Below are 11,791 nucleotides of genomic sequence, written 5' to 3'. Positions count from 1 at the left end.
ACAATTATACTTGTCAAATTATTTTATAATAATCTTAACTAATCCTTTGTAACTTATTAGCTAGGTTACTAAGTCAGTCATAGGGCTAAAAAAATAATTCAAGGTCTTAAATTATTATAAAATATTTTAAACTACCAGTTATGCTTATCTTTTACAAGTCATTCAAAATCTTACGCAAAATAATAACACATTAAATCATTCTTAATACAAACTACAAAAAATCAACCAAAAAGAATGCATAAAACACGTCAAACAAGGTCGAAGGTCATTATTTCACGCTCCAGTTTCGTCCCATCACACGTCCGACCTTATAGTTAACCCTAAACTGGGGACCCTTTACGTTTTTTGGCAAAAAAAAGGCGCACGGAGCGATCTTGCACCCGACTCCGTATTCGTGGCTCAGCGGCTGCAACGCACGGTCGTACGGCCGACCGTTCAAAAATCGAATCCACAGGAGCGCGGGAAATCTCGATGACGTACTGTCAAAAACGTGCCTATTGAACGAATCGATTATTTTCAGTGTGCATTGAAAATAATCGATTCTCTCCCATGTTTGTTATCATTACAATTTAAGTGTTGTTTAAATTCGTACATTGTTTCGCTAATTGTTTAACATTTCCGTCTAGGGTTAAGATGCGTTTACATTTTTGTTGGATATAAACATTATCGATATTTTCGCGGAGCGGTGCGTGGTTTTTATGAATGTTTTTGCGTATCGGCCCGTGGTGGGGGTAGGGTGGGGCCTCCGCTGACTCGTCCCTCTCCTAGCGAGTATTTTGATTTAGTTTCCAAGTCTTACGTAGTTGTATCAATTTTTTTCAGTCGCGTGTGTAAACTCCGCGCGGCTGTCGTATTTTTCGTGTTCTCCCAATTTGAGTTTCCCCTTCGAAATTTCCCGCGCTAACGAACTTTTATTTCAGATCGTATATGACAAACTTAACTTTTGTGTGATTGTGTTGTGTGTGTAATAACATTGGATTATTGTGACGTACTTTTGTGTCTGTGTCAGCTGTTTTGTTCTTCGCATTTGGATGTCTTAATCTAAGGTAAGATTGCGAAAATAATAACTATTTATTGACTAATATATTTTAAAATTTCAATATTTATGATTCATTTAACAGAAAGTTGAAATTATTAAGGAATGTAAGTACGTTTGTTCCAATTGGTTTTGGATTTTAAAACTAAAACAATTCTTAACCATGCCTTTAAATTTCATTTTAGTTTAAATAACAATATAAATAAATAATAATAAGAATTATACATTAATAATACTACTAAAATATCTAAATTAATTAAAAATAAATCAAAGGTCATTATTTATATTTGGAACACTATTAATAACTCTTTATTATTAATACGTGTATTCATAATAATCGATATTGTATTCAGTGTAATCTAAATACTGTGAAAATAATAATCGTTTTAATAACTGACAATAATATAAAACCTTTTTACAGAACAAGAAACCTAAATATTCTATTATTGAGAACAAAATGTAACCATAATGTATATACTTACGTGTAGCAACTCAAAACATTATGAGAACCGATTCATACATTTTAAAGTTTATCAAAACATTAGTACATTATAAAAACATTGGACTTTAAAATATTGCTCCCAATGAAGAATTTGGAAACCTTCACCCAGGTATCAGAATATGTTTTGTTAAAACGGCCTATTTTACCTAAAAAAAACCGTGTAAATTATTCTAACCCTTTTTAAAATTGACTTATGCTATAAACATGCATATTTTCGAGTTAGTTTTTATGTTGTACTAACTTTCAGAAATATGTACAAGTATTATTCAAAAACTTGAATTTTTGTACATTACTAAATCAAAAATTTATGTATAAATTATTTTATTTTTAATACTCTACTTCATGCATTTAGAAAGTAGCGTATCTTATCTTTTAAGATCTGTATCAGATAGAGATAGTATCGGAGGTAAGAGGTCGCAGGTCGGTTAAGAGATCACGCCGGTACAAGGTTCAAATCCAATGACACTTGTTTGATTTCTGTTCAGATTGTAGAGTTTAGTTAATGGTATGTTAAGCAATGTCTTTGTGAAGTTAAGTAGTAACTTATTAACGTAAATATGATTTTTTTTATTTTAGTTTATAATATAGTTAATTTTTTTAATATAGTTAAGTTATACTTATTTTTACATTAAACGATTTTCCATAATTCATACTCTACATTTTGAAATGTCCGCGTCTGATATATTTCTTACAAAAAAGACCTATTTGTACTTGTTATAGAGTTGGTAGGTTTCATCCTCTTGTTACTGTAAGAGGATATTTTTTCAAAAGTCCTTTCTTTGTACTAATGTACATCATTTAAGTAACAGCTATACAAAATATGTGTCTAGTAATTTAGACAGCGCTTTAAGCTGTGTTGCATTTTTATCCAGCGAATTGAAAAAGGTATATTATATAAATTAAAAACTATTTTAATGGATAAGTTTATTATATTTTTAGTTTATTAGTTAGTATAATAACTCATTAATTTAGGAAAATTTCTCTTTCACCTTATAAATAAATGAATAATCGTAATTATGTTAATTATAACATAAATAATGTTTAACAAAGTAATAAAATTGGTAGAGTTTGTATATTGAAAGATTTTGTTGTGGCAAGTCTTCGATGATAAGAACAAACAATACAGCTGCAATGTAGAGTCAATGGGTATTGTTACTAATAAACAAACTCTATTCATAATCTAGTATATACAATACTTTTAAGTACAACTCTACAATTGTAAAATAATCGCACTCTACAAAATATTAAAAAACATATCACTTATTTAAAAAAATGTAGAGTCAATAACTTAATATTGGAAGATTTTCACGCCTTCTTCAATTCTTATTTGGAAACTGTTTAAAAGTAAATAAATTAAGAAATGATATATAATTTTATGTATCAATAAAAGATGTATAAAATTTGCATATAATAAACACATTTGAGAATTTCCTACAAAAAGTCTCCAACCCACTGTCACAACCTACAGCCTTAGTTGTGGGTGCTATGTATAATGTAATACAAAATATATAAATGTGATACAAACACCCATACATAACACAATATCTATATATATTACATTTCAATCTGTTGAAATCCGAACTCGAGACACGAGGCTGAGCTCCACGCAGATTGATCACTTACTTAAGGAGAAAATGTGTATAGTTTTTTTAAGTCTAGTTAGATTCTATATATTTCTAGATTCATATTCATCTTAAAATTGTAAATGTTGGAATAAAACTACTGAATAAATTGTTATTATTGTATTCAACATTCTGTTAAAGATTTTTAACTATAAAAAGCTCCTAAGAGCTTCTAAGAAGAGTTCCTAAGAGTTACAACATAGTGTTATATATACTGTCAGTAATTTTATTTATTAGGTTTAGGAAGAAAATAAATCACACAATAATTACACTTTTTAAAGCAATTTCGCCACAAAAGCTCTGAAACGAAGCTTTGTCGCCAAGCTTACAAGCTCATGATAACTTGTTATACGTATAACGACTCTACCGCACGTCTCGCTATAATTTACTTAAGTTATTTCAGTTAATAGACGACTCTACGTACTGTAATTATAACGCTACTGCGTTTGACAGCTGAGTAATTAGAGAAAAGTAGAGTTAGGACCCGAGGGCAGAAAGTCACTTCAAAATTGTACTGTTATTCAGAAATTGATTGACTGAACATACCTACCTCTACATAGAGATACTGTAAAATTCTTTGAGTGTCTTTTGTATTAAAGAAGTTTGTTAGGACGAACTCTACGTGGTTTGAGTGAAGCAATTCCAGTCTCTACCTAATTCTGTTGCAGCTATGTAGCGCTAATATTATAATTTTAATATAAAACATATTTGTAATATTTTAACCAAATCTTGTATTTTTTCTTCCTAATCGAGCAGGAGTGGTTTACAATATCGATGGGCGTCATTTACACATACTCGTATCTACAGGTATTTCAAACAATCAAGAATTAATCACATTATTTCCAAAATATTAACATTAACATGAAATGACTCTACAACTAAACATTCAATCTGTATACTTCCTTTAAATATGTTTATACAGGTTTTAATAATTTGAAAAGCATGTCAAATTATTCATGTATGGACCGTTTTAAACCATTTTAATTAAGATAACTAGGTACACATAAATTATAACATTTAATATTTAATGATCAACAAAATATAATGTAGTTTTTACCAAATGTCTAATGGTTTTAAGGAAAATCATACATATTGTTAGTTGTTTATTTTTTGTTCAATAATTCTTAGAAATACAAGTTTTGTTAAAAATATCGACTCTACACCAAATTTGCGAGATGATGTAACGTTTGCTAAAGAAATAACTTTTTATCTTGTTCATAATAAGATAAATACTTAGCCACGATATTCCATATTTGAAGAATAACATCTTTTATATAAAGTAAAATAAAGTAGTTATGACTGTTTTTACAATTTATGTCTTTAATATCTTTCTTATTGAAGTTGTAAAATTAAAACTATTTTCATACTAAGAAGGAAGTTTCTTTTACCGATAGAATGTTTATTTATTTTTCTAGGCGCAGATAATTTGAGAGTACTCTAGTTTTCGAATTATCATCATGTCTATATCAAGATAAAAATAATTTAATTCTTAAAAAGTTACATATCGTAAATAATTAAATAAAAAACTTTTAGAATTAGCATTTTATTTACACTGTTTATAATATAAGTGTTTGAAATTTGACAGTTTCTAAGAAAATTGCGGACATACAAATTGACATAAAGACATACATAGCGGTCGAATACAGAACCTTCTTTTTTAAGTTAAAAATATTCTTACATTCATGAGCTATACGAACTTATTGACAGGAAACAAAACTTTTCAGTCTGTCTATCCGTCTATTAGTGTGACTAAATCTTAAAAGTTTATCAAAAATTTAGCTGTATCAGAGTTCCTACAAAATGTCCCATGACAAATGCAATACAGTCGTAATAGTCGGAAATCTTAAACTTTTCCAATTAGGTGCGTCATCGTAATGGGAACAACAGTCATGCTGTAAACAGATTCATCTTAAAATCTCATCAGAATGAGATGTTGGAAATAGTTTAAATCATTGTGGAATATAATTGTTTTTTATTTGTAGTTTATTAGTTTTGCATATGGCCAATTTGTACCCAAAAATACGATAGATATGGTTTTTGAGTTTTTACGAAAACAACATTTATATAACTTCCAAAAATCCTATTTGTGACTGTTAAGAAAGCAACCACTTCCTTATTATAAACTTTCTTCTATATTTATATAAACATTTAAAAATTGGTGTAGATTTTCCATATCGATTCATAGATGGGCAGAAATAAAAAAATAGTTAACATATTTTAGTACAATGCAATTTTAATTATTATTGAACTGAATCATTGTAAAATATAGTTAACTTTACATAATAATCGTATAAACGTTAAAATCACGCATTACTCACATCGATATCTCATATTCATATTTACAGTTATTGTTTGACTCAAACATTTCCCATTTACATTGTTTTACGAAGAAAAAATGCTTTTTTATTTATATAACAATCACGTTCGCCACACTTTGATTGTTTGGAATGGTGTGACGTCACCTCCGGGCTGATAAGGCTCGCTTCCGGTAATCCTGAGTGAATGGTGACCGAATGAACGGATTGGGAATAATCCGGGTAATAGCCGGGTTATAAAATATAAACACGTTTCGTTTCTTGTAGGAATAACAACAGTATTGTTCTGTTCTATTTAATGTTATCCAATACTAACTAATTTGGAGATCGAATTGTTATACGAAGGCGTTTTCACTACTTAAATTTGAATGATACTAATATATGTACACTCGTCTTCACACACATACTTCCGACTTTTTATATAAAGGTAGATAGCAGTTCACCTGACGGTAAGTGACTGTTACATATGCTATCAACTTAATTAAAGTTTGAATTGTCAAAATGGTCAGGACTTTTTTATAATACAGGAGTAACAGATAAGCATGCGATCCATCTAATGGTAAGTGGCTGCCGCGCATGGACATCTGTAATTAACCCCAGATAAGATTAGATTCCTGACGTCGGTGACAGATACGCTACCCCTGAGGACTAAGTTGGAACGCCTCGAAAAAGTATGTCTTCCTTACCACACCCTTCAAACCAGAACACAGCATTAACACTGCTATTAAGCAGTAATATGTGGCACAGAGCGTTCTTTTTTTTATAGTATTGGAGTAGCAGACGACCATGCAGTCCACCTGATGGTAAGTGGCTACTGCCGCCCATGGACACCTGTAATCAACCCCAGATAGGATTAGATATTCCTACCTGAGATCGGCCACAGATGCGCCGCTACCCTTGAGGACTAAGTTGGAACGCCTCGAAAAAGTATGTCTTCCTCACCACACCCTTCAAACCAGAACACAGCATTAACACTGCTATTAGGCAGAAATATGTGGCACGGAACGTTCTACCTTCAAACGTTTATTATGGCTACCAAAAGGTAGCCAATGACGTGCTTATAAGTTTTCGCGTACCGCGGCGTACTGAAAGACGTCGATAATATTCAAATACTCTCACGGTGTTAACTGGAAGCGTACGTGTACTTTGAAGTGGCAAAGGCAAAACGTTGTAAGTACGAAATTGAAATTCCGAATTTAAAATTGGAATTCCTATTTGTATTTTCTTTTAATTTAAATTCCCTTGTCGATTTCGGTGTTTTGTTTAAAATGTAGATGTTATTTTAGTTTTGGTGTATTACTTATAATTCGGTTACATTACGGTTACATTATTATGGCGTGTATTGGAAATATGTTGTGTATTCTTTGAAGTAGGTGCGTGTAATCAAAATGTTTTAAATAGTAAAAAATGTAAAATAATATTTTTTTAGTTTAATTTAATTACTAAATATATTATCAAATAAGAATATTGAAATAATGAAAGCAAGTAAGCAAAAAATAAGATTGTTTACCGATCAAGTATTTATAAACTTTGAAATTATTGCTATAAGTATAAAACAAAAATATCTCCGTAACTTTGACTATCATAACTCAAATAACTGTCTTCTACTCTTATTCGTTTTTCTTCCAACTTAATGTACACAACATACCAATAAACTATAATTTCCAACATACGCTCCTTCGCCACCAACCCAAGTTCCATAATTGTAATTCCAGATGGCTTTCCAATAAAAAACACATTTCCTAATTTACTCGGATCCGTGTAAGTACGCGGTATTGTGTAAGAACAATGGTATTGAGTCACGTCACGTGATTCATTCAAATCGCGCTTAAACGATCCGTAGGACTGATTTCGATTTTTAAATTTTTCCATTTTTAAATTTCCGCTTTCTTTACTTATGTTGTTTTACTGGTATTTTATGTTAATAAAATGACTTTTGAATCTGTATAAATTGTCTATTTGCGCGCTTAAATTCTTTTCATTACTTTCATTTTGTTATGAAATAGCAAATGAACATACAGGTACCTGATACTAAGAGCTCTTAATGGATACTTAATTAAACTATTTTTCCGAATATACAGAAATACTGAACGTAAATTCTTCTTAAATTACTGACATTAACTTTACACAGAGTATAAAAAATGATGAGATGTAGATAGATAGGTGATGATAGAGATGTAGTTGAATGGAAACCTTATATGAATTAGCACGGGCCTCTACTACAGCTGGTAAGGGTCTGGTTCAAATAAAATACTTCTCGCCGCTTTAATACTGCTAAACGCAAATATTATACCTTTATTTTTTTATAATATAGGAGTAGCAGACGAGCATTCAGTCCACCTGATGGTAAGTGGCTACTGCCGCCCATGGACATCTGTAATCGACCCCAGATGGTATTGAATATTCCTACCTGAGGTCGGCGACAGACGCGCCGCTACCCCTGAGGACTAAGCTGGAACGCCTCGGAAAAGTCTGTCTCCCTTACCACACCCTTCAAACCGAAACACAGCAGCGCCTAACACTGCTGTTATTAGGTAGAAATAGGTGTGGCGGTGGTGCCGCCGGCGTCGAACCACAAAGGGTTCTACCTTCATCACCATTTAAAAACATCAAACAAAAAAGTTGTGTACAGAATAACTGATTGAATACTATCGATTGGATAAAATAGTAACACATGTACATACGAATAAAACATACGAATATAAATATATTCAAATACACACAAAATTACATTTACACTTTTGCGGAAGTAACGTGTATTCAAACCACTTACAATGCAACTTTTTACATTACAAAATACTTGTTCAAATTATTCAAATACTAGTTTCGGTATAACTTCCTTTTAAATCAAAAAGCTTGATCTAATTTACAATAAACAAAGTTTAAATTACAAAGATAAGATATGTAATACTTATAAAAATGTAAAAATAATGACGATTACAATCTAATAGGAAATGTAATTTTTGTCGAATTAGAATTACATTTTTTTTAATGTGATTGAGACTTGAAAAGTAATGTTTAACCATAATATGTTTACTTACAAATTAATGCATATTAAAATTTAAAATAGATAATAATAATAAAAAGATATGATTTAAAAGCAAACCTTTCGTGGTTCGACTTTACGCTACACACCAGCGCTATATTCATTTCAACGTTGTAACATCATTGCTGTGTTCAGTACCCTTACCATGAGTTTTTACGTTTTGACATATATGACTGTTTTGGTATTTATTTACGTATTTGCCAATACAATTTCCAATCAGCGCCCCTAGCGGATTGTATCAGAACTATAGTGTCAGTAACGTAACATTAAATGTCTAAATTGACAAAAAGGCGCTTTATGTTTCTCTTTTTTGTGAACATGTGAGGTAGACAAAAAGACTTGAGCACTTATTGTTACGTTTACTCAGTCTACTAAGCAAACGAAACAGAATAATGGATTGAGTAAACGTAACGTAAAATTGTTAACTTTTGAAAACTCATGGTAAGGGTACTGATCTGAAGAGTGTGGTAAGAGATACTTATATGAAACGTTCTAACTTACTCCTCAAGAGCAGCAGTGCATCTGTGGCTGACCTTAAGTACGAATCCTAGGCACTAACCACTTTCCATCAGACACACGAGTACTATATTATGTTCATTTCTTTCGATAAAAAATTGAATTTTCTCATACTTGTCAATTATAACCACTTAACATCAGAACTGTACCCAAAAGGAAAAACGCTTAAAGTTCATCCTTTTCACTTACTAATTCAACTCTATGCATTTTTTGTTACATATATACAAAAGTGCCGCCGTCAATGTCACAGATTAATAATTACATACCCATTTGAACTAGTCCTTATCCATAAGAGGGCTAGACTGTCCATCCGTCTGTCACAGAACTTCAGGCCATATAAAGCTTATTAATTGTTACTTACAATTGTAAATTGCCAATTTATTTCTCTACTAAGTGATGTCTCCATTTCAAGAATGGGAATGATTATTTTTGACGTTTCAACGGGTTCGTTGCTATTTATACTCTGTGCTATCATTATGGAAACGCCTTTGTCTGCTAATGTTGTACAAAGTATTTTTTATAACTTGGCAATTATTATTAATTATTAGTCCTAAAGAAATTGAAGCTTTAATTTCGTGAGGACAATTTATAATACTTTTTTAGTTATTTCAAATTAACTTTAATACTATCATTGTATAAGGGTTCATTAAACATGTTATTTATATATTTAATTTTATTTCTTCTGTATAGTAGGAATAATTTTAGCAATAGAAATACCAACGGATAGTTATAGATAAGATAGACAGACCGACGACGCACCGAACGTAATTATACGTGTTTCGTTTTCTTGCTCTTACCACAGATCCCTAAAAATACCCATAAACGAATCCCATTCCACTCGTGACATCACTATCTGAGCCTAAAATCGAAGCTTTTACCGAACATTTATCGTCCATGTTTTACAAGTAACAAATAATGCATAAATTTTAACATTAATATTTAATATAATACGATTTTGTCGTCGCATAATTATCATAATAAACGACACATTGGGAAATCGTGCATGCTGCGTCCCGCTCTAACATGTCTGTCTCCCTCTAGACTCACATGCAATTGTCGTTAACCAATTAGTAAGCAATTTTTGCTCTTTCCACCTTAAGATAAGATCCGTTTTGGTTCAAACAATTAGACCCAAGGAATCCAGCTGCTTGATTCCCGGCTCCCAACAAGTTACTCTAAAATCGGACCGTAAAGTTTATATTCCCGTGACGTCATCGATCAGCCGATGAAATGCGAAATGGATTATTTTTTCAAAAATGGTATTAAGAGACAATAACGTTCATTGTTTTAAAAGATGGCGGACCGGACGAGTCTCAAATATGAGATTGCTAGTGTGTTGAGTTTATGATAATTTTATTGCCCTGTATGGCACACAATAACGCTTATTTTTATGCAAAATTGTTAATAACTCTAGGGTTGGATCTCGTTATTCCGGTTGCTATGACAACGATTGTTAAGAAAAAAGATGTGTATTTTTTTGAGAACCTTGTATGCAACTCTTGTACTAGACTAGAATTAAGTACTTATCTCGTTTAATTGACATTAGTAATCAGTATACGATTTGATCCAAGATATCATATAATTGCATGTCATCTATGTTACACGTTCAAAATTTCTGCTCAATTGAACAATTTGAAAATTTTAAAAAGTTGCAAGATTTTTACTACACGTAAAAATAAAAAATACTTGTGAAAATAATAATTAATTATTTTAAACTTCATAAAAATATAACATAATAAATTCAAGTTTATACTTAATAATTATACACTATGTGTATTTTTAGCGAACATCATTCTGTCTAATGATCTTGGCTACTCAAGTCGCCTAAAAAATCTACTCCAAAACTACTCGATAAAGATTTCTGTCTAAAATGTTAAGTACAACTGAACAGCTTTTGAGTCTAGAAAATTGTTGATTTAATCAAAACGTATGACCTTTAAAAATTAGGTATAACTCAGTAACATTTTAATTACAAACCAAGGTCGGTCTGTTACCAATAAAAAGCAAAAGTTATTTTATGTATAGTTCAAATGACTATGGGCAGTATTTCGACAGTTTAAGTCGACCTCGTGAATAATATTTGGCTATAAAGTACAATTTACGGCGTAATTTTGGGCATTTAAAACAATTTTTTGGACCATAGACAATTTGTTTCTTTTTTAATTGCTGATAATTAGAGCATTGTTTTTTGTATTAAGAACAGTTTTATTGGAATCATAAACAAGATATGTTTTTATCGTGAAATATATTGTCTTTGTTACATCAATATATTCTATTTGTATTCCAAAAACTTAAATAAATATTTATATTTTAATTAAATTCTACCATAGAGATACAAGCACTACTTAATATTAGAAAATATTAAATATTAGAGAAATGTAGAGAGTAACGTGTTGTTTGACTTTGAAAGTCTAGAAGCCCACAAATATAAAAATGCTTTTCGTATTCATTCTAGCTTTGTAATGTAGAGTTCCTCACATATCAATAAAAAAATGTCTAGCCTTATTTATGTGTGGGAACTTCACCGTAAACTAAAAGCCTAAAAGGCTCACAGATATAATAAATAAACATTTTTCATACAATTAGGTCTCGCTCTACAATGTAGAGTTTCTCACACATAAATTAAAAAATATAAAGCGCGTAATGTCTACGACTTTGCAAAAATCTAAAAGCTAAGAACCTTGCAAATATAAGAACATTTTCCATACAATTAATTCTTACTCTACATTGTAGAGTTTCTCACGAATAGATTAG

At 30.9% G+C, this 11,791-nt stretch overlaps 1 protein-coding gene across 7 annotated transcripts in view; it reads left to right on the top strand.

Moving 5' to 3' along the window:
* Positions 1-390: 390 nt before the first annotated feature.
* Positions 391-11,791, top strand: part of cas (castor zinc finger transcription factor) — a 123,703-nt gene continuing 112,302 nt past the window's right edge. For 2 of the 7 annotated variants that reach the window (XM_073090025.1, XM_073090019.1), the window contains exon 1: positions 781-1,046. The gene's annotated coding sequence lies outside the window, so the exon portion shown is untranslated. Of the gene's footprint in view, positions 491-532; positions 552-780; positions 1,047-11,791 lie in introns of those variants that run through there. The other 5 variants (XM_073090024.1, XM_073090027.1, XM_073090020.1 and 2 more) reach the window with 4 other exon arrangements.

The sequence above is a fragment of the Epargyreus clarus genome, unplaced genomic scaffold (genome assembly GCF_041222505.1).
Source record: "Epargyreus clarus isolate Ecla_fem2 unplaced genomic scaffold, WU_Ecla_fem_2.2 ptg000031l, whole genome shotgun sequence".
Classification (NCBI taxonomy): domain Eukaryota; kingdom Metazoa; phylum Arthropoda; class Insecta; order Lepidoptera; family Hesperiidae; genus Epargyreus; species Epargyreus clarus.
The sequence above is the reverse complement of the archived record's forward strand: the minus strand, read 5'-3'. Positions and strand labels throughout refer to the sequence as shown.